The 25,382-nt window shown below is 38.7% G+C and overlaps 1 non-coding gene across 1 annotated transcript; it reads left to right on the top strand.

Annotated features, from left to right (window-relative positions):
- The first annotated feature begins 2,126 nt into the window (after positions 1–2,126).
- On the top strand, positions 2,127–2,234 carry LOC130959673 (small nucleolar RNA R71). Its single transcript, XR_009078742.1, has one exon. It is a non-coding gene; the product is annotated as a small nucleolar RNA R71 (small nucleolar RNA).
- The last annotated feature ends 23,148 nt before the right edge of the window (positions 2,235–25,382 follow it).

Raw genomic sequence — 25,382 nt, 5'->3', positions numbered from 1 at the left:
AGGTGTCAAGGATAATTCATCCCTGCACCAAGTGGCGAGCAAAAATACTCCTTTTGCCAATCCTGGCGTTAAATGCCGGGCTAGTGCCCATTTCTGGCATTTAACGCCAGCTTCTTGCCCATTCCTGGCGTTAAACGCCAGTCTGGTGCCCCTTTCTGGCGTTAAACGCCCAGAATGGTGCCAGACTGGGCGTTAGACGCCCATTTTGCTATCTTCACTGGCGTTTAAACGCCAGCAAATTTTCCTCCAGGGTGTGCTGTTTTTCTTTCTTTTTTCATGCTGTTTTTTATTTTTCAATTGATTTTGTTACTTCCCATGATCATCAACCTATAGAAAACATAAAATAACAATGGAAAATAGATAAATATAATATTGGGTTGCCTCCCAACAAGCGCTTCTTTAATGTTAGTAGCTTGACAGTGGGCTCTCATGGAGCCTCACAGGTACTCAGAGCAATGTTGGAACCTCCCAACACCAAACTTAGAGTTTGAATGTGGGGGTTCAACACCAAACTTAGAAGTTGGTTGTGGCCTCCTAACACCAAACTTAGAGTTTGATTGCGGGGGCTCTGTTTGACTCTATTTTGAGAGAAGCTCTTCATGCTTCCTCTCCATGGTTGCAGAGGGATATCCTTGAGCCTTAAACACAAAGGATTCTTCATTCACTTGAATGATCAATTCTCCTCTGTCAACATCAATCACAGCCTTTGCTGTGGCTAGGAAGGGTCTGCCAAGGATGATGGATTCATCCATGCACTTCCCAGTTTCTAGGACTATGAAATCAGCAGGGATGTAATGGTCTTCAATCTTTACCAGAACATCCTCTACAAGTCCATAAGCTTGTTTTCTTGAATTATCTGCCATCTCTAGTGAGATTCTTACAGCTTGCACCTCAAAAATCCCTAGTTTCTCCATTACAGAGAGAGGCATGAGGTTTATGCTTGACCCTAGGTCATACAGAGCCTTCTCAAAGGTCATGGTTCCTATGGTACAAGGTATTGAGAACTTCCCAGGGTCCTGTCTCTTTTGAGGTAATTTATGCCTAGTCAAGTCATCCAGTTCTTTGGTGAGCAAAGGGGGTTCATCCTCCCAAGTCTCATTACCAAAGAACTTGTCATTTATCTTCTTGATTGCTCCAAGGTACTTAGCAACTTGCTCTTCAGTGACATCTTCGTCCTCTTCAGAGGAAGAATACTCATCAGAGCTCATGAATGGCAGAAGTAAATCCAATGGAATCTCTATGGTCTCAGTGTTTGCCTCAGATTCCCATGGTTCCTCATTAGGGAACTCATTGGAGGCCAGTGGACGTCCATTGAGGTCTTCCTCAGTGGCGATCACTGCCTCTTTCTCCTCTCCAGATTCGGCCATGTTGATGGCCTTATACTCTCCTTTTGGATTCTCTTCTGTATTGCTTGGAAGAGTACTAGGAGGGAGTTCAGTAACTTTCTTACTCAGCTGACCCACTTGTGCCTCCAAGTTTCAAATGGAGGACCTTGTTTCAGTCATGAAACTTTGAGTGGTTTTGATTAGATCAGAGACCATGGTTGCTAAGTCAGAGTGGCTCTGCTTAGAATTCTCTGTCTGTTGCTGAGAAGATGATGGAAAAGGCTTGCCATTGCCAAACCTGTTTCTTCCACCATTATTGTTGTTGAAACCTTGTTGAGGTCTCTATTGATCCTTTCATGAGAGATTTGGATGATTTCTCCATGAAGGATTATAGGTGTTTCCATAGGGTTCTCCCATGTAATTCACCTCTTCCATTTAAGGGTTCTCAGGATCATAAGCTTCTTCTTCAGATAAAGCGTCCTTAGTACTGCCTGGTGCAGCTTGCATTCCAGACAGACTTTGAGAAATCATATTGACTTGCTGAGTCAATATTTTGTTCTGAGCCAATATGGCATTCAGAATATCAATCTTAAGAACTCCTTTCTTCTGATTCGTCTCATTGTTCACAGGATTCCTTTCAGAAGTGTACATGAATTGGTTATTTGCAACCATTTCAATGAGTTCTTGAGCTTCTGCAGGCATCTTCTTCAGATGAAGAGATCCCCCAGCAGAGCTATCCAATGACATCTTGGACAGTTCAGACAGACCATCATAGAAGGTACCTATGATGCTCCATTTAGAAAGCATGTCAGAAGGACACTTTCTGATCAATTATTTGTATCTTTCCCAAGCTTCATAGAGGGATTCACCTTCCTTCTGTCTAAAGGTTTGGACTTCCACTCTAAGCTTACTCAATTTTTGAGGTGGAAAGAACTTTGCCAAGAAGGCATTGACTAACTTTTCCCAAGAGTTCAGGCTTTCTTTAGGTTGTGAGTCCAACCATATCCTAGCTCTGTCTTTTACAGCAAAAGGGAATAGCATAAGTCTGTAGACCTCAGAGTCAACCCCATTGGTCTTGACAGTATCACAAATTTGCAAGAATTCAGCTAAAAACTGATGAGGATCTTCCAATGGAAGTCCATGGAACTTGCAATTCTGTTGCATTAGAGAAACTAATTGAGGCTTAAGCTTAAAGTTATTTGCTCCAATGGCAGGGATAGAGATGCTTCTCCCATAGAAGTCGGGAGTAGGTGCAGTAAAGTCACCAAGCACTTTCCTTGCATTGTTGGCATTGTTGAAGTTTTCGGCTGCCATGTCTTCTTCTTGTTTGAAGATTTCTGTTAGGTCCTCTCCAGAGAGTAGTGCTTTAGCTTCTCTTAGCTTTCGCTTCAAGGTCCTTTCAGGTTCAGGATCAGCCTCAACAAGAATGCTTTTATCTTTGCTCCTGCTCATATGAAAGAGAATAGAACAAGAAAGTATGGAATCCTCTATGTCACAGTATAGAGATTCCTTGAGGTGTCAGAGGAAAAGAAGAATAGAAGGAGGAGGTAGAAGAATTCGAACTTATCAAGAGGGATATAGTTCGAATTGTGATAGTGGAGGAGTGTTAGTCCTTAAATAGAAGGATGTGAGAAGAGGGGAAGAATTTTTGAAAATAAATTAAAATATTTTGAAGAAATTTTGAAAAATTGAAGAATGATTTTCGAAAACCAAGATTGAGAAAGAAATAAAGTGATTTTTGAAAAAGATTTTGAAATTAGGAATAAAAAAGATTTGATTGAAAAATTAATTTAAAAAAAATGTGATAAAAAGATATGATTGAAAAAATATAGTTTTAAAAAGATATGATTGAAAAACAATAAAAAAATAGATTTTATTTTTAAAATTAATGACTTGGTTAACAAGAAATTTAAAAGATATGATTCAGACATTAAACTTTTCTCAACAGAAAAGGCAACATACTTGAAATGTTGAATCAAATCATTAATTGTTAGCAAGTATTTTTGAAAATGGAAAGAAATTGATTTTGAAAATATATGATTGAAAAGATATGATTTGAAAAATATTTGATTTTGAAAAATTATGAAAACTTGAAAAAATTTGAATTAAAAACAAAAACTTCCCTCTTGTTCCATCCTGGCGTTAAACGCCCAGAATGGTATCCATTCTGGTGTTTAACGCCCAGAATGGTATCCATTCTGGCGTTTAACGCCCAAAACTCTACCTTTTTGGGCGTTAAACGCCCAGCCAGCACCCTGGCTGGCGTTTAAACGCCAGTTTTCCTTCCTCACTGGGCGTTTTGAACGCCCAGCTTTTTCTGTGTAATTCCTCCTGCTGAATGTTCTGAATATTCAATTCTCTGTATTATTGACTTGAAAAGACACAAATTAAAATTTTTTTTTGGATTTTTAATAATGAGGAATAATCAAAATGAAACTAAGATCAAATAAACAATGCATGCAAGACACCAAACTTAGAAGTTTGTATACTATTTGACACTAACAACTTGAGAATGCATATGAGAAACAACAAAACACTCAAGACAAGAGAATTTAAAGATTAGAGCAAGGAAATCATCAAGAACAACTTGAAGATCAATGAAGAACATAATGCATGTAATTTTCAAAAATTAGAAGACTAAAAACATGCAATGGACACCAAACTTAAAATTAGACACTAGACTCAAACAAGAAACATAAAAATATTTTTTATTTTAAGATTTTATAATTTTTTTTGGATTTTTCGAAAATTATATGGAAAATAAAATAAAGAGATTCAAAATTTTTAATAAGAATTCCAGGAATCATGCAATGTTAGTCTAAAGCCTTAGTCTAAAGAAATTAGACATGGCTAGCCAAGCTTCAGCATGACATTACAGTCAAGAGCTAAATTGATGAGAATCAATCAGCTTTGGTGATGATGAAAACATCACCTTGAAACTCTAGAATTCATTCTTAAAAATTCTGAAGAAAAATACCTAATCTAAGCAACAAGATGAACCGTCAGTTGTTCAAACTCAAACAATCCCCGGCAACGGTGGCAAAAACTTGGTGCGCGGAATTGTGATCATCAATGGCGCCATCAACATGGTACGCTCAATTGCAATCTCAACTCTTTATCACAACTTCGCACAACTAACCAGCAAGTGCACTGGGTCGTCCAAGTAATAAACCTTACGTGAGTAAGGGTCGATCCCACGGAGGTTGTTGGTATGAAGCAAGCTATGGTCATCTTGTAAATCTCAGTCAGGCAGATTCAAATGGTTATGGAGGATTGATAATTAAAAGATGAATAAAACATAAAATAAAGATAGAGATACTTATGTAATTCATTGGTGAGAATTTCAGATAAGCGTATGGAGATGCTTTGTCCCTTCCGTCTCTCTGCTTTCCTACTGTCTTCATCCAATCCTTCTTATCCTTTCCCTGGCAAGCTGTATGTTGGGCATCACGTTGTCAATGGCTACAGTCCGTCTCTCGGTGAAAATGTTCAACGCGCTCTGTCACAGCACGGCTATTCAGCTGTCGGTTCTCGATCATGTCGGAATAGAATCTAGTGATTCTTTTGCATCTGTCACTAACGCCCACAATCGCGAGTTTGAAGCTCGTCACAGTCATTCAATCCTTGAATCCTACTCAGAATACCATAGACAAGGTTTAGACCTTCCGGATCTCTTGAATGCCGCCATCAATTCTAGCTTATACCACGAAGATTCTAATTAAGGAATCCAAGAGATAAACATTCAAGCCTTGTTGCTGTAGAACGGAAGTGGTTGTCAGGCACGCGGTCATAAGTGAGAATGATGAGCATCACATAATCATCACATTCATCATGTTCTTGGGTGCGAATGAATATCTTAGAACAAAATAAGCTGAATTGAATAGAAGAACAATAGTAATTGCATTATACTCGAGGTACAGCAGAGCTCCACACCTTAATCTATGGTGTGTAGAAACTCCACCGTTGAAAATACATAAGAACAAGGTCTAGGCATGGCCGAATGGCCAGCCTCCCAAAGAGGGTTTAATCATAAAAACATGATCAAAAGATTTTTTAATACAATACCAAAAGGTCCTATTTGTAGAGAACTAGTAGCTTAGGGTTTACAAAGATGAGTAAATGACATAAAAATCCACTTCCGGGTCCACTTGGTGTGTGCTTGGACTGAGCATTGAAGCTTTCATGTGTAGAGACTTTTCTTGGAGTTAAACGCCAGCTTTTGTGCCAGTTTGGGCGTTTAACTCCCACTTTTGTGCCAGTTCCGGCGTTTAACGCCGGGCAGTCTTGAGCTGATTTGGAACGCCGGTTTGGACCATCAAATCTCGGGCAAAGTATGGACTATTATACATTTCTAGAAAGCCCAGGATGTCTACTTTCCAACCCAATTGAGAGCGCGCCGATTGGGTTTCTGTAGCTCCAGAAAATCCACTTCGAGTGCAGGGAGGTCAGAATCCAACAGCATCTGCAGTCCTTTTCAGCCTCTGAATCAGATTTTTGCTCAGGTCCCTCAATTTCAGCCAAAAATACCTGAAATCATAGAAAAACACAAAAATAGTAAAGTCCAGAAAAGTGAATTTTAAATAAAAACTAATAAAAATATAATAAAAACTAACTAAAACATACTAAAAACATGCTAAAAACAATGCCAAAAAGCGTATAAATTATCCGCTCATCATGTGCCTAGAGAAGTGGCACAGAAAATCCTATGGCATTTCCATGGATCACTGTATGGAGGACATTTTGGAGGTGAGTGAACAGCCACAAGGGTTATCCAATGTGGCTTCTACTTGCCTACTCTCTATATAGACTCCCGAGAGTTTGTGCGTAACTGTGACAGTTGCCAGAGAACTAGTAATCTGCCTCACGGTTATGCCATGCCTCAGCAAGAGATCTTAGAGATTGAGTTGTTTGATGGTTGGGGCATTGACTTCATGGGACCTTATTAACCACAAAGTAGCAACCCCATATCACCCACAGACAAATGGGCAGGCTGAAGTCTCAAATAGAGAACTAAAAAGAATATTGGAAACAGTAAACACCCGTAGAAGGGATTAGGCAAGAAGTCTGGATGATGCTCTGTGGGGATATAGAACTGCATTCAAGACTCCTATAGGGACCTCTCCATACCAGCTCATGTATGAAAAAGCTTGTCATCTGCCAATGGAACTGGAACACAAGGCCTACTGGGTAACTAGGTTCCTAAACCTTGATGCTAAGGATGCTGGAGAGAAGAGATTACTCCAGTTGAATGAGCTAGAGGAGTTCAGACTCAATGCTTTCGAAAATGCAAAAATTTACAAGGAGAAAGCAAAAAGGTGGCACGACAAAAAGCTGTCATCTAGAGTCTTTGAGCCAGGACAGAAGGTTCTGCTATTCAACTCTAGGCTCAGATTGTTCCTTGGGAAACTGAAATTCCGGTGGAAGGGACCATATGTGATTACAAGTGTGTCACCATATGGATATGTAGAGCTTCAAGATATTGACTCTGACAAAAAGTTCATTATTAATGGGCAGAGAGTCAAACATTATCTTGAAGGCAATGTTGAGCAAGAATGCTCAAAGCTGAGGCTAGATTAAAGCTCAGTAAAGTCCAGCTAAAGACAGTGAAGAAGCGCTTGTTGGGAGGCAACCCAACCATCAGCATAAATTAGATGTTTATAACAATTATAATGAGTCATCTTATTTTTTCTATTCATGTTTGTCTATACATTTCAGTAAATAATTCAAAAAAATGAAGGTTCAGAACATAAAGCAGAGGAATCACAGAGAAAAAAGGCTCACTGGCATAAAAACGCCAGTAAAGAGGCATTTTGGGCATTAAACGCTAGAATGGGCACCATTCTGAGCGTTTAACGCCAGTAAAGGTAGCATTCTGGGCGTTAAAAGCCAGAATGGGTAGCATTCTGGGCGTTTAACACTAGAATGGGCGGCGTCCTAGGCATTCAGAAAAACGCCCAGTGACAAAGAATTTCTGGGCGTTTAACGCCAGCCAGGGGCTGGGCGTTAAATGCCCAGATTGGCCAGCAGATGGGCGTTAAACACTAGAATGGATACCATTCTGGGTGTTTAACGCCAGAACAGAAGGGGGGAATTTCGTTTTCAATTCAATTTTTTTTTCAAATTTTCATGTTTTATATCATAATTTTTTGCATAAACATGTCACAAATATTCACCTTTGAATTTCAATTTTCAAAAATTAACGATTTTATAAAATTCTTTTTCAAAAACAATTTTAAACCTCATTTTTTTTCAATTTCCTTCCAAACCTTTTCTTCATCCACCTTATCTTTTATTTCTTAGATGCATCAACAAAAAATTCTGATTTCAATTTCTCATATATTTTTCATATCTTTCAAAATTTTAAAATCCTATCTTTTTTTTTCATATCATATTTATCTTTTACCAATCATATCTTTCTATCATATCTTTTTCAAAAAAATTTTGAAACCCACCCCCTCCCTTCTAAATCCCATTCGGCCATCCCCCTTCATTTACCATTCGAATCCTTATCTCCTTCTCTCTTAAGTTTGGTGTGTTTTTCCGTGATCACTGAGCTGAAACTCACCAAGATCAGGGCCCCTTAAGGAAAACAAACCACTCCAAGATGCAAGAAAGAGAACAATCCAAAACCTTGGATGCATGAGAGGTTCTGCACCAAAGAACATACAAACCATTACTTCAAAATCATGTGCAGAAGATCAGTGATCCCGGAAGTTAAATTCAATCTGAAAGAAGACGAATATCCAGAGATCCAAGAGCAAATTCGAAATAAAGGCTGGAAAATCCTAGCTAATTCTGAGATGAATGTGGGAAGAAACATGGTCCATGAATTTTATGCAAATCTGTGGCTAACAGATAAGCAAAGAATAGAGGGAACTGCCTTCCACACCATTCGGACTATGGTCAGGGGGAAGATTATTTACTTTCACCTTGACAAAGTAAGAGAAGTCCTCAAACTTCCTCAACTGCAAGATGATCCAGAATCTCTTAATAGGAGAATGGCTAAAGATGAAAAGCTGGATCAAGTTCTAGAGGACATATGCCTCCCTGGAACCAAGTGGATAACCAACACAAAAGGTGTCCCAAACCAACTAAAGAGGGGAGATCTCAAACCAGTTGCTAAGGGCTGGCTGGATTTCATTGGGTATTCTATACTTCCCACAAGTAACCGTTCTGGAGTTACTGTAAAAAGGGCAGTGATGATTCACTGTATTATGTTGGGAAGAGAGGTGGAGGTTCATTAGCTAATTCCTTGTGAAATGTACACAATTGCACAAAAGGATTTTACTGAGGCCAAATTGGCTTACCCAAGCTTGATCTATCTATTATGTAAGGATGCAGGGGTACAGATGGGAGTGGATGAGTTCATCCCAACTGAGCACTCAATCACTAAAAAGATAATGAATGGATCTCAAGCTCAAGACAACCCCACCAAGAGGAGGGCGCATGAGCCTCTCCCAAAAATCCCCCAATTTGACTATTGGGTCCGCTTAGAAGCATCTGTTACCAAGTTGCAAGAAGCTGTGGATCAACTCAAAGAAGAGCAGCAGAATCAGAACAGCATGCTTTGCAAATTGCTCAAGGAACAAGAGCAGCAAGGGCGTGAGCTACAGGAGCTGAAGCGCCAGAGGCTATCCCTTGAAGTGCCAAGCGTCCAACAAATTGAAGGAGCACATATCTCCCAAAATCAAGGTTGTTGAGTCCTAACTCTGTGATAACTTTTGTTATTAGGGACCTATATTAGAATTGCAGGAGCGTTAGTATTAGGATTGCATGAGCATTAGTATTATTTTTATCAATTTGGGTATAATTTAATTTTCCTATCATCATCAAACATGAATAAAATAATAGATTTTTTTTAGAAGAGCAAGGGTGCAAATATCTCGAGTATATAATAAAAAAAATTCAAATTACTTATATATGGTGGCATTGCTTTAGCTCTCTGAATGAAGGCATAAATAGTGCATAATTTTTTTTACTAAAATTTAAGTAATGTTTGACTCTTGAAAGAAGGAGGTAAACAGAGAAATGTTATTGATAATCTGAAAAATCATGAAATTGATTCTTGAAGCAAGAAAAAGCAGTGAAGAACACAAAGCTTGCGAAAAAAAAAATTGCGAAAAATAAAGAAAAAGAAAGAAAAATAAAATAAGCAAGCAGAAAAAGCCAATAGCCCTTTAAACCAAAAGGCAAGGGTAAAAAGGATCCAAGGCTTTGAGCATTAATTGATAGGAGGGCTCAAGGGAATAAAATCCTGGCCTAAGCGGCTACATCAAGCTGTCCCTAATCATGTGCTTGTGTCATGAAGGTCTAAGTGAGAAGCTTGAGACTAAGTGGTTAAAGTCATGATCCAAAGCAAAAAGAGTGTGCTTAAGAACTCTGGGCACCTCTAACTGGGGACTATAGTAAAGCTGAGTCACAATCTGAAAAGGTTCACCCAGTTAGGTGTCTGTGGCATTTATGTATCTGGTGGTAATATTGGAAAACAAGATACTTAGGGTCGCGGCCAAGACTCATAAAGTAGCTGTGTTCAAGAATCAACATACTAAACTAGGAGTATCAATAACACTATCTACATGCTGAGTTCTGAAGGAAGCCAATCATTCTGAGTTTCAGGGGATAAAATGAGATGCCAAAACTACTCAGAAGCAAAAAGCTATAAGCCCCGCTCATCTAAGTTGAATTTGAGCTTCATTGAAGACTCTGAGATTTTATTGTACCACAATCTTCTTTTCATCCTATTTTATTTGTCTAGTTGCTTGGGGACAAGCAACAGTTTAAGTTTGGTGTTGTGATAAGTGGATATTTTATACGCTTTTTGGTAGTGTTTTCGTATAGTTTTTAGCATGTTTTATTCACTTTTTGTTGTATTTTTATTAATTTTTATGTAAAAATCACATTTCTGGACTTTACTATGAGTTGGTGTGTTTTTCTGTAATTTCAGGTATTTTCTTGCTGAAATTGAGGGACCTGAGCAAAAATCTGATTCAGAGGCTGAAAAAGGACTGCAGATGCTGTTCGATTCTGACTGTCCTGCCCTCGAAGTGGATTATCTGGAGCTATAGAAATCCAATTGGCAAGCTCTCAATTGTGTTGGAAAGTAGACATCTTGGGCTTTCCAGCAATATATGATAGTCTATACTTTGCCCGAGATTTGATGGGCCAAAGTGGCGTTTAAACGCCAGAATTGTCACCAAAGCTGGAGTTAAATGCCCAAACTGGCATCCAAGCTGGTGTTTAACTCCAGAAACGGCACATGCACGTGAAAGCTAAGAAGCTCAGCCTAAACACTCACCAAGTTGGCCCCGGAAGTGGATTTCTGCACTCTCTGCATCTAGTAACTCATTCTCTGTAAACATAGGTTACTAGTTTAGTATAAAAACTACTTTTAGAGATTTATTTTGGAACTTATGACATTTTTGACAAATCATATTGTATCTTCTACAGTATGAACCTCTAAACCCCATAGGTGGGGGTGAGGAGCTCTGTTGTGTTTCCATGGATTAATGCAATTACTATTATTTTTTATTCAATTACGTTTGTTTTTATTCTAAGATACTCACTTGTATTTCAACATGGAGAATGTGATGATCCGTGACACTCAACATCATTTCCCAAATTATGAATGCGTGCCTGACAACCACTTCCGTTCTAGATGAGCTCAACGTAGTCATTGGGTGACAACTTGAGTGTGTATCTCTTGGGTTTCTAATCCACGAGTTTGATCTGCATCTCCTGACAACAGAGCACTCAAACTCGTGAGATCTGAACCTTCGTAGTAGAGGCTAGAACCAATTTGCAGCATTCCTGAGATCCAAAAAGTCTAAACCTTGTCTGTGGTATTTCGAGTAGGATCTGGGATAGGATGACTATGACGAGCTTCAAACTCGCGAATGTTGGGAGCAGTGACAGTGTACAAAAGGATAAATGTATCCTATTCTGACACAAGTGAGAACTGACAGATGATTAGCCATGCGGGAAACCGTAGAGGACATGTTTTTACTTAGAGGACGGATGGTAGCCATTGACAACGGTGATCCACCAACATACAACCTGCCATGGAAGGGACATGCGTTTTTAGAAGAAGAAGACAGTAGGAAAACTAAAATTCAGAAGACAGAGCAACTCTGAAACCTCAACATGCTCTCTATTATTGAATAACAAGTACCATTCTTTTCATGCTCTTTTACTTTTTGCAAATAAAACTCTTTTTATCATTAATATCCTGACTAAGAGCTATAGGATAACTATAGCTTGCTTCAAGCCGGCAATCTCCGTGGGATCAACCCTTACTTACGTAAGGTATTACTTGGATGACCCAGTGCACTTGCTGGTTAGTTGTACAAGTTATGAAAAGTGTGATTTACAATTTCGTGCACCAAAGAACCATTGAGGATGTCCCTTCCTAAGTTAACATCCAACATAACACTCAAGTGGGTAAGACTCTTACCCTTACGCTTCACTTTCTCACTTGAATTTGGTTTGATTGAAACAGATGGGCAACATAGAGCTCTTTGTGGAGTTAAAAGTAAGAGGGAGTTATGTAGTGGTTGGAAGTTTGGAATTAGGCTCGTTAGGGTTGAATCTTCAAAGCATAGGCACCGTAGTTGGATGAATGCTAGTTTGTGTGGGTCTAGGAGGAGAATTTAGTGTTCTAAGGAGAATTCTATATGTCAACCACCCGGAAGGAGGAATCATGATGACCAACTAGAGGACGGGTGTGAAAATAAGATATGGGATCCTGGATCACAACATGAAGACCAATTATGGGAGCTCATATCTTGGGTAGAACTTCACCCAAGCTCGATGAAGACGGTTGGAAATTCTGACAACCATTTGAAGAGCAAGCATCCTTGGTGATTCAAGGACGATTACAAGCATAAGCCACCATGATGAGGGGCTCCCAAATGTCCAACTTAAGGACTTAAACACTAAAAGTGCTATGTGGGAGACACCCTACCATGGTAAACTCTTTCCATTCTCTTGTAGATATAATCAACGAGTGATTTGAGTTGCCATTGTAGGTTGTTTCCTTCCTCGCATATTCTTGCTTTAATGCTTTGGTTGTTAGTTAGTTTCAATTGCACTTTTGGCTTGAATTGCACTTTGCTTGGAGTACAAGTTTTCTTTGTTTTATCCCTGAAAGTTCTTCAAAATAAAAAGGATTTTTGTTAATTTTGCATTTTGGTTGGTTTTGAGTTGTAGGTGGTGTTAGGGGGATTTTAAGTTATTTTTGGTGCTTCTGTTAAAAAAAAAGGAAGGCACGTGTACGCATACCATACGCATACGCATCGATGCGTCAGTGCAGTGACGAATAGATTTTTGACGGTTTAGAATTTCACTAATAAAATCTCGTTGTAAAGTATAGTTTCTAAACCAAGCAATAATCCTTTCATACAAAAAGTTGTTTGTCACTAGTACAAACCCCTAAAATTTATAAACCGAAGTATTCAAACCTCGGGTCGTTCTCCCTAGGAATTGTAATGAAGTGTCTTGTTATTGGTTGTGAGTTATAATTGGGGTTTTTAAGATTTTTGGACAAGAAATATAAATGGCAAAGAAAATAAACTAACAACTAACAAAGCTCTTGGCAAGATATGAGAATTAGAAGTCCTATCCTAGTTATCCTTCTCAATTGTGATGAGAATTGTTCATTGTTACCACTTAGTTAACCCTTACTAAAGAAAGGAAAGTCAAGTGGATGAATTGACTTGAGCCACAAGTCCTAGCCAACTCCCAAGGAAAGACTAGCCTTAGTGCACTCCAAACCAATTAGCAACCTCTCCAATTATCAATCAACAAAGGAATTAGATAACTCAAGTGTCACTAATTACTCTACCTAGGCCAAGAGGACAAAATCTATACTTTATCTAGAAGAGGCATTTCAACAAACACATAGAGTGCAATAAAAGTAAACAACATAAATTGCAAGAATTAAAGAGAGATCTAACTACAAAGGCAAGAGATTAACAAAGGAAAAGCAAAGAAGAACAATTATTATGAACTACCTCTTTTTGAATTGAAAGAAAATGGAAGGAACAATACTAGATCTACAATAAAACACAAGAACAATCATAAAGAAAATTACAACAAAAGAGTAGAAGAAGATGAATCTAACAACAAAGAATTGAAATGTAGAAGTAGAAGAAAGCAAAGATTAAAACCTAGATCTAAGAACTAATCCTAATCCTAATCCTAATTCTAGAGAGAAGTGAGAGCTTCTCTCTCTAGAAACTAACTCTAACTACTAAACTAAACTAATGGTAACTAACATGTAAAGTATGAGAGTATGTTGATTCTCCTTCAATTCTTGGCTTAAATAGCATCAGAAATGAGTTGGATTGGGCCCACAAGGCTTCTAAAATCGCTGGCCACATGTTGCTTTAAGTGAACTAGGTGGCAGCAACGGCGTGTGCGCGTACTTTGCGCGTGTGCGCCACCATACGTGTAGCAACTATGGCAAATGTTATATCGTTTCGAAGCCCCGGATGTTAGCTTTCTAACCCAACTGAAACCGCATCATTTGGACCTCTGTAGCTCAAGTTATGGTCGTTTAAGTGCGAAGAGGTCGGTTTGACAGCTTTCCGGTTCTTTCATTTCTTCATGAGTTCTCCAACTTTTCATGCTTCTTTCTTCATTCCCTTGATCCAATCTTTGCCTCCTAAACCTTAAATCACTTAACAAACATATCAAGGCATCTAATGGAATCAAGGTGAATTAAATTTATTCATTTTAAGACCTAAAAAGCGTGTTTTACCTCTTAAGCACAATTAATGGAGAATATACAAAACCATGCTATTTCAATGGATAAATGTGGGTAAAAGGTTATAAAATCCCCTAAAATCAATACAAGATAAATCGTCAAATTGGGATTTGTCAACCTCCCCACACTTAAACCAAGCATGTCCTCATGCTTAAACCAAGAGAAAGCAAAGGGTATGGCATTTATTCAATGGAACTAACTAAATGCAATCTACTTACATGCAACTATCTACATGAATGCAATTGCTTGGTCAAAATAAATTAATTCCCAAGAAGCATATATAAGCACAAGGGCAAAAGGTATTAACAACCATGCCAAACCACAATTGAATTGAGCTATTAAATATTTTTACAAACTTGCATGAAAGGAGATGATCATTGGTGGAAACATGTAATTGAGCATCAAACCCTCACCGGATGTATTTGCACTCTATTCGCTCAAGTGTTTAGGGTTGATTCACTCAATTCTCTCCTAATCATGCTTTCTAAGATTTTTTTTTCTTCTAACAATCGACATATATTTCATGCATGCATACAAGTATCATGAGGTCTTTTCTTTAGGTTGTAATGGGGCTAGGGTCAAGGTAGGATGCATATTTGGTTAAGTGAGTTTGAAATTTGAATCTTTGATAAGCTTAAACTTCCCACCTAACCTATGACATCCTATACAATTAAATTCCAACCTAACTACCCATTTTTCACTATTTCACATACTCATGTATTCCTTTTTAATTTCACAACACCTATGCATTGATTTTATTGGACTATACTTTGATTTGGGGCTTTTTGTCCCCTTTTATTCCTTTCTTTTTTTTTTCTTTTTCTTTCTTTTTCTATATATTTTTTTTCTTTTCCATATTATTTTTTTTCTTTTTCTTTTGTTTTTCTCATTTTTTTTATATACAAGAATCTCAATGCATAAGGTTTTACATTTGATCAATACATGAGTATGTACCCAATTCCCAATATTTTCAATAACAATACAAAATTACCCTTTTATTCACCCAATGTCCCAAGGTTTCCACACTTGAATGGTACTCACACACTCTAGCCTAAGCTAATCAAAGATCCAAATAAGGACATTTATTGTTTTTCGCTTTAAGGCTTGTAATGTGCTAAAATAAGAACAAGTGGGTTAAGCGTAGGCTCAAATATGGCTAACAAAGGAAGATAAAAGGTAAGGCTATTTGGGTAAGTGAGCTAATGAAATGATGGCCTCAATCATATAAATGCATGAATACACAAAATAATGGACATAAAGAATCTAACAAATCAAAGATTACATTTATAGAAAGAGAATAATGCGCACAAGAAGGAAAATAAGTGGTTATAAGATGTAACCACACCATTAGGCTCAAATCTCACTTGCTTGTGTTCTTAGCTCAAAAACATGATCCACAAGATATATATAATTCAAGCAAGTTCTATGAAAAGTTTTCACTCAAATCAATTGGTGCCCTATAGATAGAAATCTTGAAAATTTTCATTATTTTGACTAAGCTTATTGTGTATATATATGCAAAAACTAAGAAAATGCGAGTAAAAACCATAAAATCCTAGAATGAAATGCAAAAGTGTTGGGATTAGAAATTTGTCACCCAAAATCGCCAAACGGTCGGACGACCTCCCTACACTTAAAAGTTTGCACCGTCCTCGGTGCACGCAAAGGAAAGCAGGGTGGACGGGTTGTTGCAATTGATGAGCTTCTGCAAAAGGTTGTGCGGAGGACATGTCTGTTGCCCCATTTAAAGCTATTCATATCTCCCTTCTTGGTGGCCAACCTAAAAGGGAAGAAAAAGAAAGAAAGTTAAGCCTATAACAATGATATCAAAGCAAATAGAATATAGGCGGGGGCTAATGCCAAATAAAGGTATGGTTCTCACACTACATGGTAGCTACAACATGTAGAGGAGGAAACAATAAGAGAAAATGGCATATCAATGATACTTGATGCAAGAGTAAGGTCAAAGCATGAAGAGCATGATGAGCATCAAGTTTGAACAAGAGAGAGTGGGCCATGAAAGACAATATAAGGTCATATCAATGCACAAAGACACAAGAGTCATAAGCATTGATTTAAAAGTTTCATTACCCAACAATATCAAACAAGTCAAGAGGCACCAAAATAATGCAAGAATTTTTCAACAATTGAGTGTAAGAATCCAACACCATTATTGAAATGACTAAAAAAATGAAAACATACTACAAAAACTAAATGAAAATGGGAAGGGTAGAAGTATGCGAATGTGATAAGCAAAAGAAAATGGAAGGGGAGAAAAAAACTCTTTTTTTTTTTTTATTACCGATGATGACAAGTCATCATATACCCATTTTTCAAGCTAATTTCACTTGTTTTATTAGTCTTTATACACTTTCTTGCATCCTAAGTAAGTGATTTGGAGTGAAAATGCATAACTTCTTTAAATCAAGCAACCACCATGAAATTAATGTTAACTCATGAGGTTTAAGCTAATTTTAATTGAATTTTAATTGATTTATAAGCCTTATGAATTTAATGATACTTGGAGTGGTTGTTTTGGTTTATTTTAGGTGAAGAAAAGAATAAAAGAGAAAAGCATGGCCTAAGAAAGCGTGACCCAAGGAGAAGGAAGCGTGGTCAAAGGAAGGAAAAGTGTGCCGCATGCAATGGGGGGAGGCAAGCATTGCCCTCCACAAGGGCACACTGCCCTCTAGGAGGGCAACATAAGGGAACAAGGCATAAAAGGCAACTCTGCCCTGCCCACTACAAGGGCAGAGCACAAATCTGTGCCTTGGAATCAAGAAGAAGAAAATGTTGCCCTGCCCTCCACAAGGGCAGTATCGGGCTCACAAGGGGAGAAAATCAAAGGAAAATGTCTCCAAATGCTTGCCACAAGAGTTGAACACGGGACCATGAGGAAGCAAGGAACTAAGTGCCATCACCGTGCCAAGAAAGCCAAGGAAATTAAGTAGCGTGTGTTTCGGCCATGATTCGAACTTGGGACATCAAAGTGAAAACACTGCCCTGCCCTCCGCGAGGGCAGGGCAGCATTTTGTGTGGCATGATTCTGGCGCACCAAGGAATGAATCTGGCAGCACCAGCGCGCACCACAGCACAATTTCTGGCGCACCAATTTTTTCTGCCCTGCCCTCCGCGAGGGCAGGGCAGCGTTCTGCGCACCAAGACCACACCAAGCCGCACCAAGCACCATTTTCTGCCCTGCCCTCCACAAGGGCAGGGCAGCCTCCTGGAAGCTATTATTTTGGGCCAAAAATTCAATTAAAATTCCCATTTAATTCATTTCTTCACCAAATCAAAAGCCCATCCAAATCCCAAAATCCAAGAATAGAAAGTGTATAAATAGGAGCTAGTTTGATGTAATTAGGAGACTTTTTAGCTTTGCTTTTGAATTTTGCACTTTCTTTGAGCTTTGAGCTTTTGCACTTTCCTTGAGAAACTTGACCGAGATTTCAGAGAATTAGGGAGGAGAACTGATCTATCTTCTTCCTCGTTCTTGCTTGGGCCTTTTTAATTTCCTTGTTTTGAGTTTTGGGTGTGAAGAATTGAGGAAATTCTGTCTCAATCTCCATTCAAAATCTCTTTAAACATCTTTCTGCACAATTGAATTTAATTTCACTGTCCTTTACTGCTTCTTCTTCTATTTCTTGTTAATTGCTTTGAGCACTTGGATCTAGGAAGGTAATTGAGATCTAGGCTCTGCTACCTAGTCTCTTGAGCCCTGAGATCCCAATTTACTTTTGGTTCTTCTGTGAACCTTGCTGCACTTTAATTTCAATTTCTGTTTGAATCCTCATTGCTTCCAAATCAATTTCTGTTCTATTAATTGTGGCACTTCAATTTCTCTTTGTTTAGATTCTGCAATCCCAGTCCTCAAATCCCTTTTACATTTGAGCAATTTACATTTCTTGCCATTTAAGTTACTGCAATTTACTTTTCTTGCACTTTAAGTTTCAATCGTTTAATTTCTTGCTATTTAAGATTCAGCAAGTTTATTTTCCTGCTCTTTAATTTAATGCAATTTCCCCTCTCCCTTTACATTCCAAGCAATTTAGCTTCTGTTAAATACAACCCACTCAACCAAAACTTGATTCGCTTGACTAAATCAACCACTAAACTAAAATTGCTCAATCCTTCAATCCCTGTGGGATCGACCTCACTCATGTGAGTTATTATTACTTGATGCGACCCGGTATACTTGCCAGTGAGTTTTGTGTTGGATCATTTTCCGCACATCAAGTTTTTGGCGCCGTTGCCGGGGATTGAAATAGGTTGACAATGATTAAGTGAAGTGGAGGTCTAGATTAAGCACTTTTTCTTTTTTATTTCTCTAACAGACTAACTGTTTGAATTTTTGCTTAAACTAACTAAAACCTCATTCTAGCAATAGATTGAAGTTTTATTGATTTTCTGGATCTGTGTGTTTATTGTTGTGTGTTTGTATGTCAGGTACAGGAAGATCTTCCCCTATCCTCTCTGAAATTGACCAAAGAACTCTTCGAAGAATAAGAAGAGCTGAAAGAGGAAAGAACGTTATTGGAGAGGAAGAATCTGAGGAGGAGTTCCAAGAAATGGAAGGAGATCCATCAAATCCCAATCAACCAGAAGGAGGAGCCAATAATAATCAACAACAAAGAAGAGTACTGGCTTCCTATACATTTGCAAATGCTAGACACTGTGGGAGTAGCATTCTTCCCCCCAATGTCAATGCAAACAACTTTGAATTAAAGCCACAACTCATCACCTTGGTTCAAAACAACTGTTCTTTTGGAGGAGGACCATTGGAGGACCCAAATCAACACTTATCCACTTTCTTGAGGATTTGTGACACTGTTAAAACCAATGGTGTGCCTCCTGACAGTTATAAGTTGTTGCTCTTCCCATTTTCTCTCAGAGACAAAGCCACTCAATGGCTAGAAACGTTCCCAAAGGAAAGCATCAACACTTGGGATGATTTAGTGAGCAAGTTCCTTGCCAAATTTTACCCCCCTCAAAGAATCATAAGATTGAAGACTGAGGTGCAGACATTCACTCAAATGGAGGCTGAGAATTTATATGAAGCATGGGAAAGATATAAAGCTCTATTGAGAAAATGTCCACCAGAGATGTTTACTGAATGGGATAAGTTGCAAAACTTCTATGAAGGACTTACTCTAAAGGCTCAAGAAGCACTTGATCACTCAGCTGGAGGCTCATTACAACTCATGAAAACCACAGAGGAAGCTCAAAACCTCATTGATATGGTGGCCAACAACCAATATTTCTTTGCTCATCAAAGACAACGCCAACCATCACAGAGAAGAGGAGTAATGGAGTTAGAAGGAGTGGATTCAATTCTAGCTCAGAACAAGATGATGCAGCAGCAGATTCAACAACAGTTTGAGCAAATGGCCAAAAGAATTGATGGCCTGCAAGTGGCAGCAGTGAGCACCACAAATCAACTATCAACCACATGGGTGCAAAGTGAAGAAACTCAAGAGGAGCAACAGCAAGAGCAAGTCCAATACATGCACAACCAAAATCCTGGAACAAATGAAGTCTATGGTGATACTTACAATCCATCTTGGAAGAACCATCCCAACCTCAGATGGGGAGACAACCACAATCAAAACCAACAACCATGGCAAAGGAACTCAAGTCAGAACAATTGGAAAAACACAAACCACAACCCCCAGCCAAACACTAACCAAAATACATACAGAAAACCACAAAATAATTACCCCAACTCTAACCATCACTTACCCAATAACCACCCAACTAACCAAAGCACTTACCATCATCCATCAACATCCCAAAACCAACCAATCTCACAAGACTCTCAGAGGATCACTAATCTAGAGCTGCTCATGGAGAAAATGATGAAGAACCAAGAATTGACAACAAAGAACCAAGAAGCTTCCATGAAGAACCTAGAGAGGCAGATTGGTCAACTCTCCAAACAAATTTCTGTTGAAAAACCATCAAGCTCACTACCAAGTGACACCATTCCTAACCCAAAGGAAGAATGCAAGGTCGTGCAACTAAGAAGTGGAAAGATGTTAGTGGATGGTAACCAAGGAGCAACCAAGAAACTTATGGAGAATGACAATGAGCCAACAAAGAATGATGAATCCATCAACAAGGACATGACAACCAAGAATGTCCCAGGAGAACTCACAGAAGAAAACAACCAACCACAAAGTCTGAAAAAGGGAAAGCAGACCATGGAAGAACCGATTCCAAGACAACTTCAAGGGGAGAAAAACTTGACACCCCCAATACCTTATCCACAAAGATTCCACAAAGAAACAAAGGATCAGCACTTCCACAAATTTCTTGAGACTTTCAAGAAGCTGGAAATCAACATACCTTTGGCTGAGGCATTAGAGCAAATGCCTCTGTATGCCAAGTTTCTAAAGGAGCTCATCAACAAGAAGAGAAGTTGGAATGAGAGGGAGACTGTAATGCTTAGTGAAGAATGCAGTGCACTCATCAGAAAGGGACTCCCTCCCAAGCTTGAAGATCCTGGAGGTTTCTTCCAACCCTTCACTATTGGAAACCTATTCATCAACAAGGGGATGTGTGACTTAGGAGCAAGCATAAATCTAATCCCCTCTTCTTTAGTGAAAAAGCTTGGCATAGAGGAGGTGAAACCAATACAAATATCCTTGGAGTTGGTGGATAAATCAGTAGTATATCCTAAAGGGCTGATTGAGAACCTTTTAGTTAAGGTTGACAAATTCATCTATCCGGCAGATTTTGTGATCTTGGATTCTTCAGAAAATGGAAATGACTCCATAATACTTGGTCGACCATTTTTGGCCACTGCTAGAGCCATTGTGGATATAGAGCAAGGAGAGCTAACTCTCAGAATGCATGAGGAGAGCATCACCTTGAAAGTCTTCCCAGAATTACAAAGGAATGAAGAAACAAGCAAGACAAGTGGTGACTTCCTTCCAAAGCAAATAACCAACAAGGCAGTAGAACAGGAAAACAAGCATCCACAAGAAGAAAAAGGAATTCAAAAAGAAGCTGGGATAATAAACAAAAAGGAAGGTATCATAACTCAAGTCAATGTCAAAGGAAGCATATCAACAAGGAAGAAAAAGAAGAAAAACAAGAAAAGGGCTTACAAAGGGTGGAAGAATAAGAAAATCCCAGCAGAAGGATTTGCCAAAGGTGACAAGGTGCAACTAGTGTATCAACAGCTGGGAACAAAAGATTATTACACTGTCAATCAAGTACTCTCTCTTGAGCACATTGAAATTGAGCATCAAGGCACACAGAGAAAGCTTACAGTGAGAGGTGACAAGTTGAGACATCACCAACATCAACCACCCTAAAGGGAGTCAGATGTCAAGCTAGTGACAATAAAAGAGCGCTTGTTGGGAGGCAACCCAACCTGAGGTAATTTTCTTTTCATAGCTTTTTCAATAAAAATGTTGAATAATTGGTATGCATTGCAAGGAGCTAAGTTTGGTGTTGCACACCAAAACAATTTAAGGGAGAATGAAAGATTCTAAGTTTGGTGTTCCACCAAAAATCTCATTTAAAAACACATTCTCACCTCTTGCATAGTGCTAGCTCCAAGCAATCAAACAAATTATCCAACTAATTAACTGCTTTCTAGCTTTAATTCCATAACCTTTAGCAAGGATACAAGGTTTCACATATGGTTAACTTGTTGTATCTGAGGCAGTGGCAAGCAATTAAGTTTGGTGTCTCCAACACCTAAATAAATTCAAAAGCCACACTCAATTTATGCATACTAACCATGCAATTAAGGGCTTGAGAAGCAAGCAACTTTGAGAAATATGCAGGACATGAGTCAACAATTGAAGATATTGTGCATCTTAACTCAAAGAAAACACAACAGAAGGAAGAATCAAAGGGCTGCAACTTCAAAGGTTGTATCTGAACTTAATCCTTGCTGCTGTGTATTATTTTGAACATGGGAACCATTATATATCTTGCTAAAGTGTTTATTTAGTTGCAAGTGAAATTGTTTGATTATGTATAATCTGCATAATGCTTGTATCCATCACCTAGCTTGAGACTTGGTTTTGTTTCCCACATGCCTAAATAAAAGAGACTTGTTTGAATTGGAAAATGAAATATCCAATGTTGCATAAGCAAGAATAGAAGTTAGTGGTGGTATATGTGTTTGATTAAATGCATAACTCATGAAATAATTGTTGCATAATATCATTCTCATTCAAATGTGAGTTAGCTTGCTGTTACAAAGACCCTTACCAATAAATAAAAAAGCCCTTGAGAACAAAAACAGAAAGAAAAGGAAGAAGAAAAAGCCAAAGTGGCAAGAAAAACAAAGAATAAAGGTTGGACACCAATAGCTTGGACCCTAGGACATATGCCTGTGATGTTCTTGTACTAAGATTTGCTTGGATGAGTAAATTCTAAGGGGTATTTTAAAACCCGGCCACTTAGATCAACTGATTTGGGATGGCCAATTGAAAGTCCACAATAAAGAGCAACTTAGATACAGAACATTTAGTTATCCAAAGAGATGCTGGGCATCAATGATCCTAGGAAGAAATAGTGAGCCATGTGTCTGTGGTGGAAAGATGTTGAGTAAAAGAAAGAAACAAATAAAGCCAAAGGCTACTACTGCAACATTTGACACCAAACCTCCAAAAGAATAAGCTTGTTAAGCATCATAAGAAAGAAAAGTTATCAAGGGAGTGATTAAAGAGTAAGTCTTATAACAGCAAGTTTAGCAAACCTTTGATGAAAAATGTGTATTATGTAACAGCAAACAATAACTTGAGTTATCATTGTCTGCATAAAGACCCCATAGATCAAGTTCTGCTATATGCCTAATAAGGATAAGTGTCTTTTCTTATTCATTTCAATTGCTCTTAGTTTTGATGCTTGCTTGGGGACAAGCAAGATTTAAGTTTGGTGTTGTGATGACAAGTCATCATATACCCATTTTTCAAGCTAATTTCACTTGTTTTATTAGTCTTTATACACTTTCTTGCATCCTAAGTAAGTGATTTGGAGTGAAAATGCATAACTTCTTTAAATCAAGCAACCACCATGAAATTAATGTTAACTCATGAGGTTTAAGCTAATTTTAATTGAATTTTAATTGATTTATAAGCCTTATGAATTTAGTGATACTTGGAGTGGTTGTTTTGGTTTATTTTAGGTGAAGAAAAGAATAAAAGAGAAAAGCGTGGCCTAAGAAAGCGTGACCCAAGGAGAAGGAAGCGTGGTCAAAGGAAGGAAAAGTGTGCCGCATGCAATGGGGGGAGGCAAGCATTGCCCTCCACAAGGGCACACTGCCCTCTAGGAGGGCAACATAAGGGAACAAGGCATAAAAGGCAACTCTGCCCTGCCCACTACAAGGGCAGAGCACAAATCTGTGCCTTGGAATCAAGAAGAAGAAAATGTTGCTGGTGCACGAAATTGTGATCAATACTTTTCACAGCTCAAATAATCCCCGGTAATGAATCCAAAAACTTGGTGCTCAATACCATGGCATAAACACAACTTCGCACAACTAACCAGCAAGTGCACTAGGTCGTCCAAGTAATAAACCTTACGCGAGTAAGGGTCGATCCCACGGAGATTGTTGGTATGAAGCAAGCTATGGTTACCTTGTAAATCTCAGTCAGGCAGACTCAAATGGGTATAGTGATAAACGAATAAATCATAAAGATAAAGATAGAGGTACTTATGTATATCATTGGTAAGAACTTCAGATAAGCGTATGAAGATGCCTTCCCTTCCGTCTCTCTGCTTTCCTACAGTCTTCATCCAATCCTTCTTACTCCTTTCCATGGCAAGCTCATGTAGGGTTTCACCGTTGTCAGTGGCTACCTCCCATCCTCTCAGTGAAAATGTTCCCATGCTCTGTCACAGCATATGGCTAATCAGCTGTCGGTTCTCGGTCAGGCCGGAATAAAATCCATCGATCCTTTTGCGTCTGTCTCTAACGCCCCGCCTGCTAGGAGTTTGAAGCACGTCACAGTCATTCAATCATTGAATCCTACTCAGAATACCACAGACAAGGTTAGACCTTCCGGATTCTCTTGAATGCCGCCATCAGTTCTTGCCTATACCACGAAGACTCTGATCTCACGGAATGGCTGGCTCGTTTGTTAGGCGAGCACTCGGTTGTCAGGCGATCAACCATGCATCGTGTTATCAGGAATCCAAGAGATATTCACTAGAGCTTTGATTGCTTGTAGAACAAGAGTGGTTGTCAGTCACTTTGTTCATGAGTGAGAATGATGATGAGTGTCACGGATCATCACCTTCATCAAGTTGAAGAACAAGTGATATCTTGGACAAAGAACAAGCGGAATTGAATAGAAGAACAATAGTAATTGCATTAATACTCGAGGTACAGCAGAGCTCCACACCTTAATCTATGGTGTGTAGAAACTCCACCGTTGAAAATACATAAGAACAAGGTCTAGGCATGGCCGTGAGGCCAGCCTCCCAGTGATCAAGAGATTCAAAGACCTAAAGATGATCTAAGATCCCCAGATGAAAATACAATAGTAAAAGGTCCTACTTATAGAAAACTAGTAGCCTAGGGTGTACAGAGATGAGTAAATGACATAAAAATCCACTTCCGGGCCCACTTGGTGTGTGCTTGGGCTGAGCAATGAAGCATTTTTCGTGTAGAGACTCCTCTTGGAGTTAAACGCCAGCTTTGGTGCCAGTTTGGGCGTTTAACTCCCATTTTGGTGCCAGTTCCGGCGTTTAACGCTGGAATTTCTTGAGGTGACTTTGAACGCCGGTTTGGGCCATCAAATCTTGGGCAAAGTATAGACTATCATATATTGCTGGAAAGCCCAGGATGTCGACTTTCCAACGCCGTTGAGAGCGCGCCAATTGGGCTTCTGTAGCTCTAGAAAATCCACTTCGAGTGCAGGGAGGTCAGAATCCAACAGCATCTGCAGTCCTTTTGAGTCTCTGGATCAGATTTTTGCTCAGATCCCTCAATTTCAGCCAGAAAATACCTGAAATCACAGAAAAACACACAAACTCATAGTAAAGTCCAGAAAAGTGAATTTTAACTAAAAACTAATAAAAATATACTAAAAACTAACTAGATCATACTAAAAACATACTAAAAACAATGCCAAAAAGCGTACAAATTATCCGCTCATCACAACACCAAACTTAAATTGTTGCTTGTCCCCAAGCAACTGAAGATCAAATAAGATAAAAAGAAGAGAATATGCAATGAACTCCAAAAACATCTATGAAGATCAGTATTAATTAGATGAGCGGGGCTTTTAGCTTTTTGCCTCTGAATAGTTTTGGCATCTCACTCTATC

Source organism: Arachis stenosperma, chromosome 10, assembly GCF_014773155.1.
Source record: "Arachis stenosperma cultivar V10309 chromosome 10, arast.V10309.gnm1.PFL2, whole genome shotgun sequence".
Taxonomy (NCBI): Eukaryota; Viridiplantae; Streptophyta; class Magnoliopsida; order Fabales; family Fabaceae; genus Arachis; species Arachis stenosperma.
The sequence above is the reverse complement of the archived record's forward strand: the minus strand, read 5'-3'. Positions and strand labels throughout refer to the sequence as shown.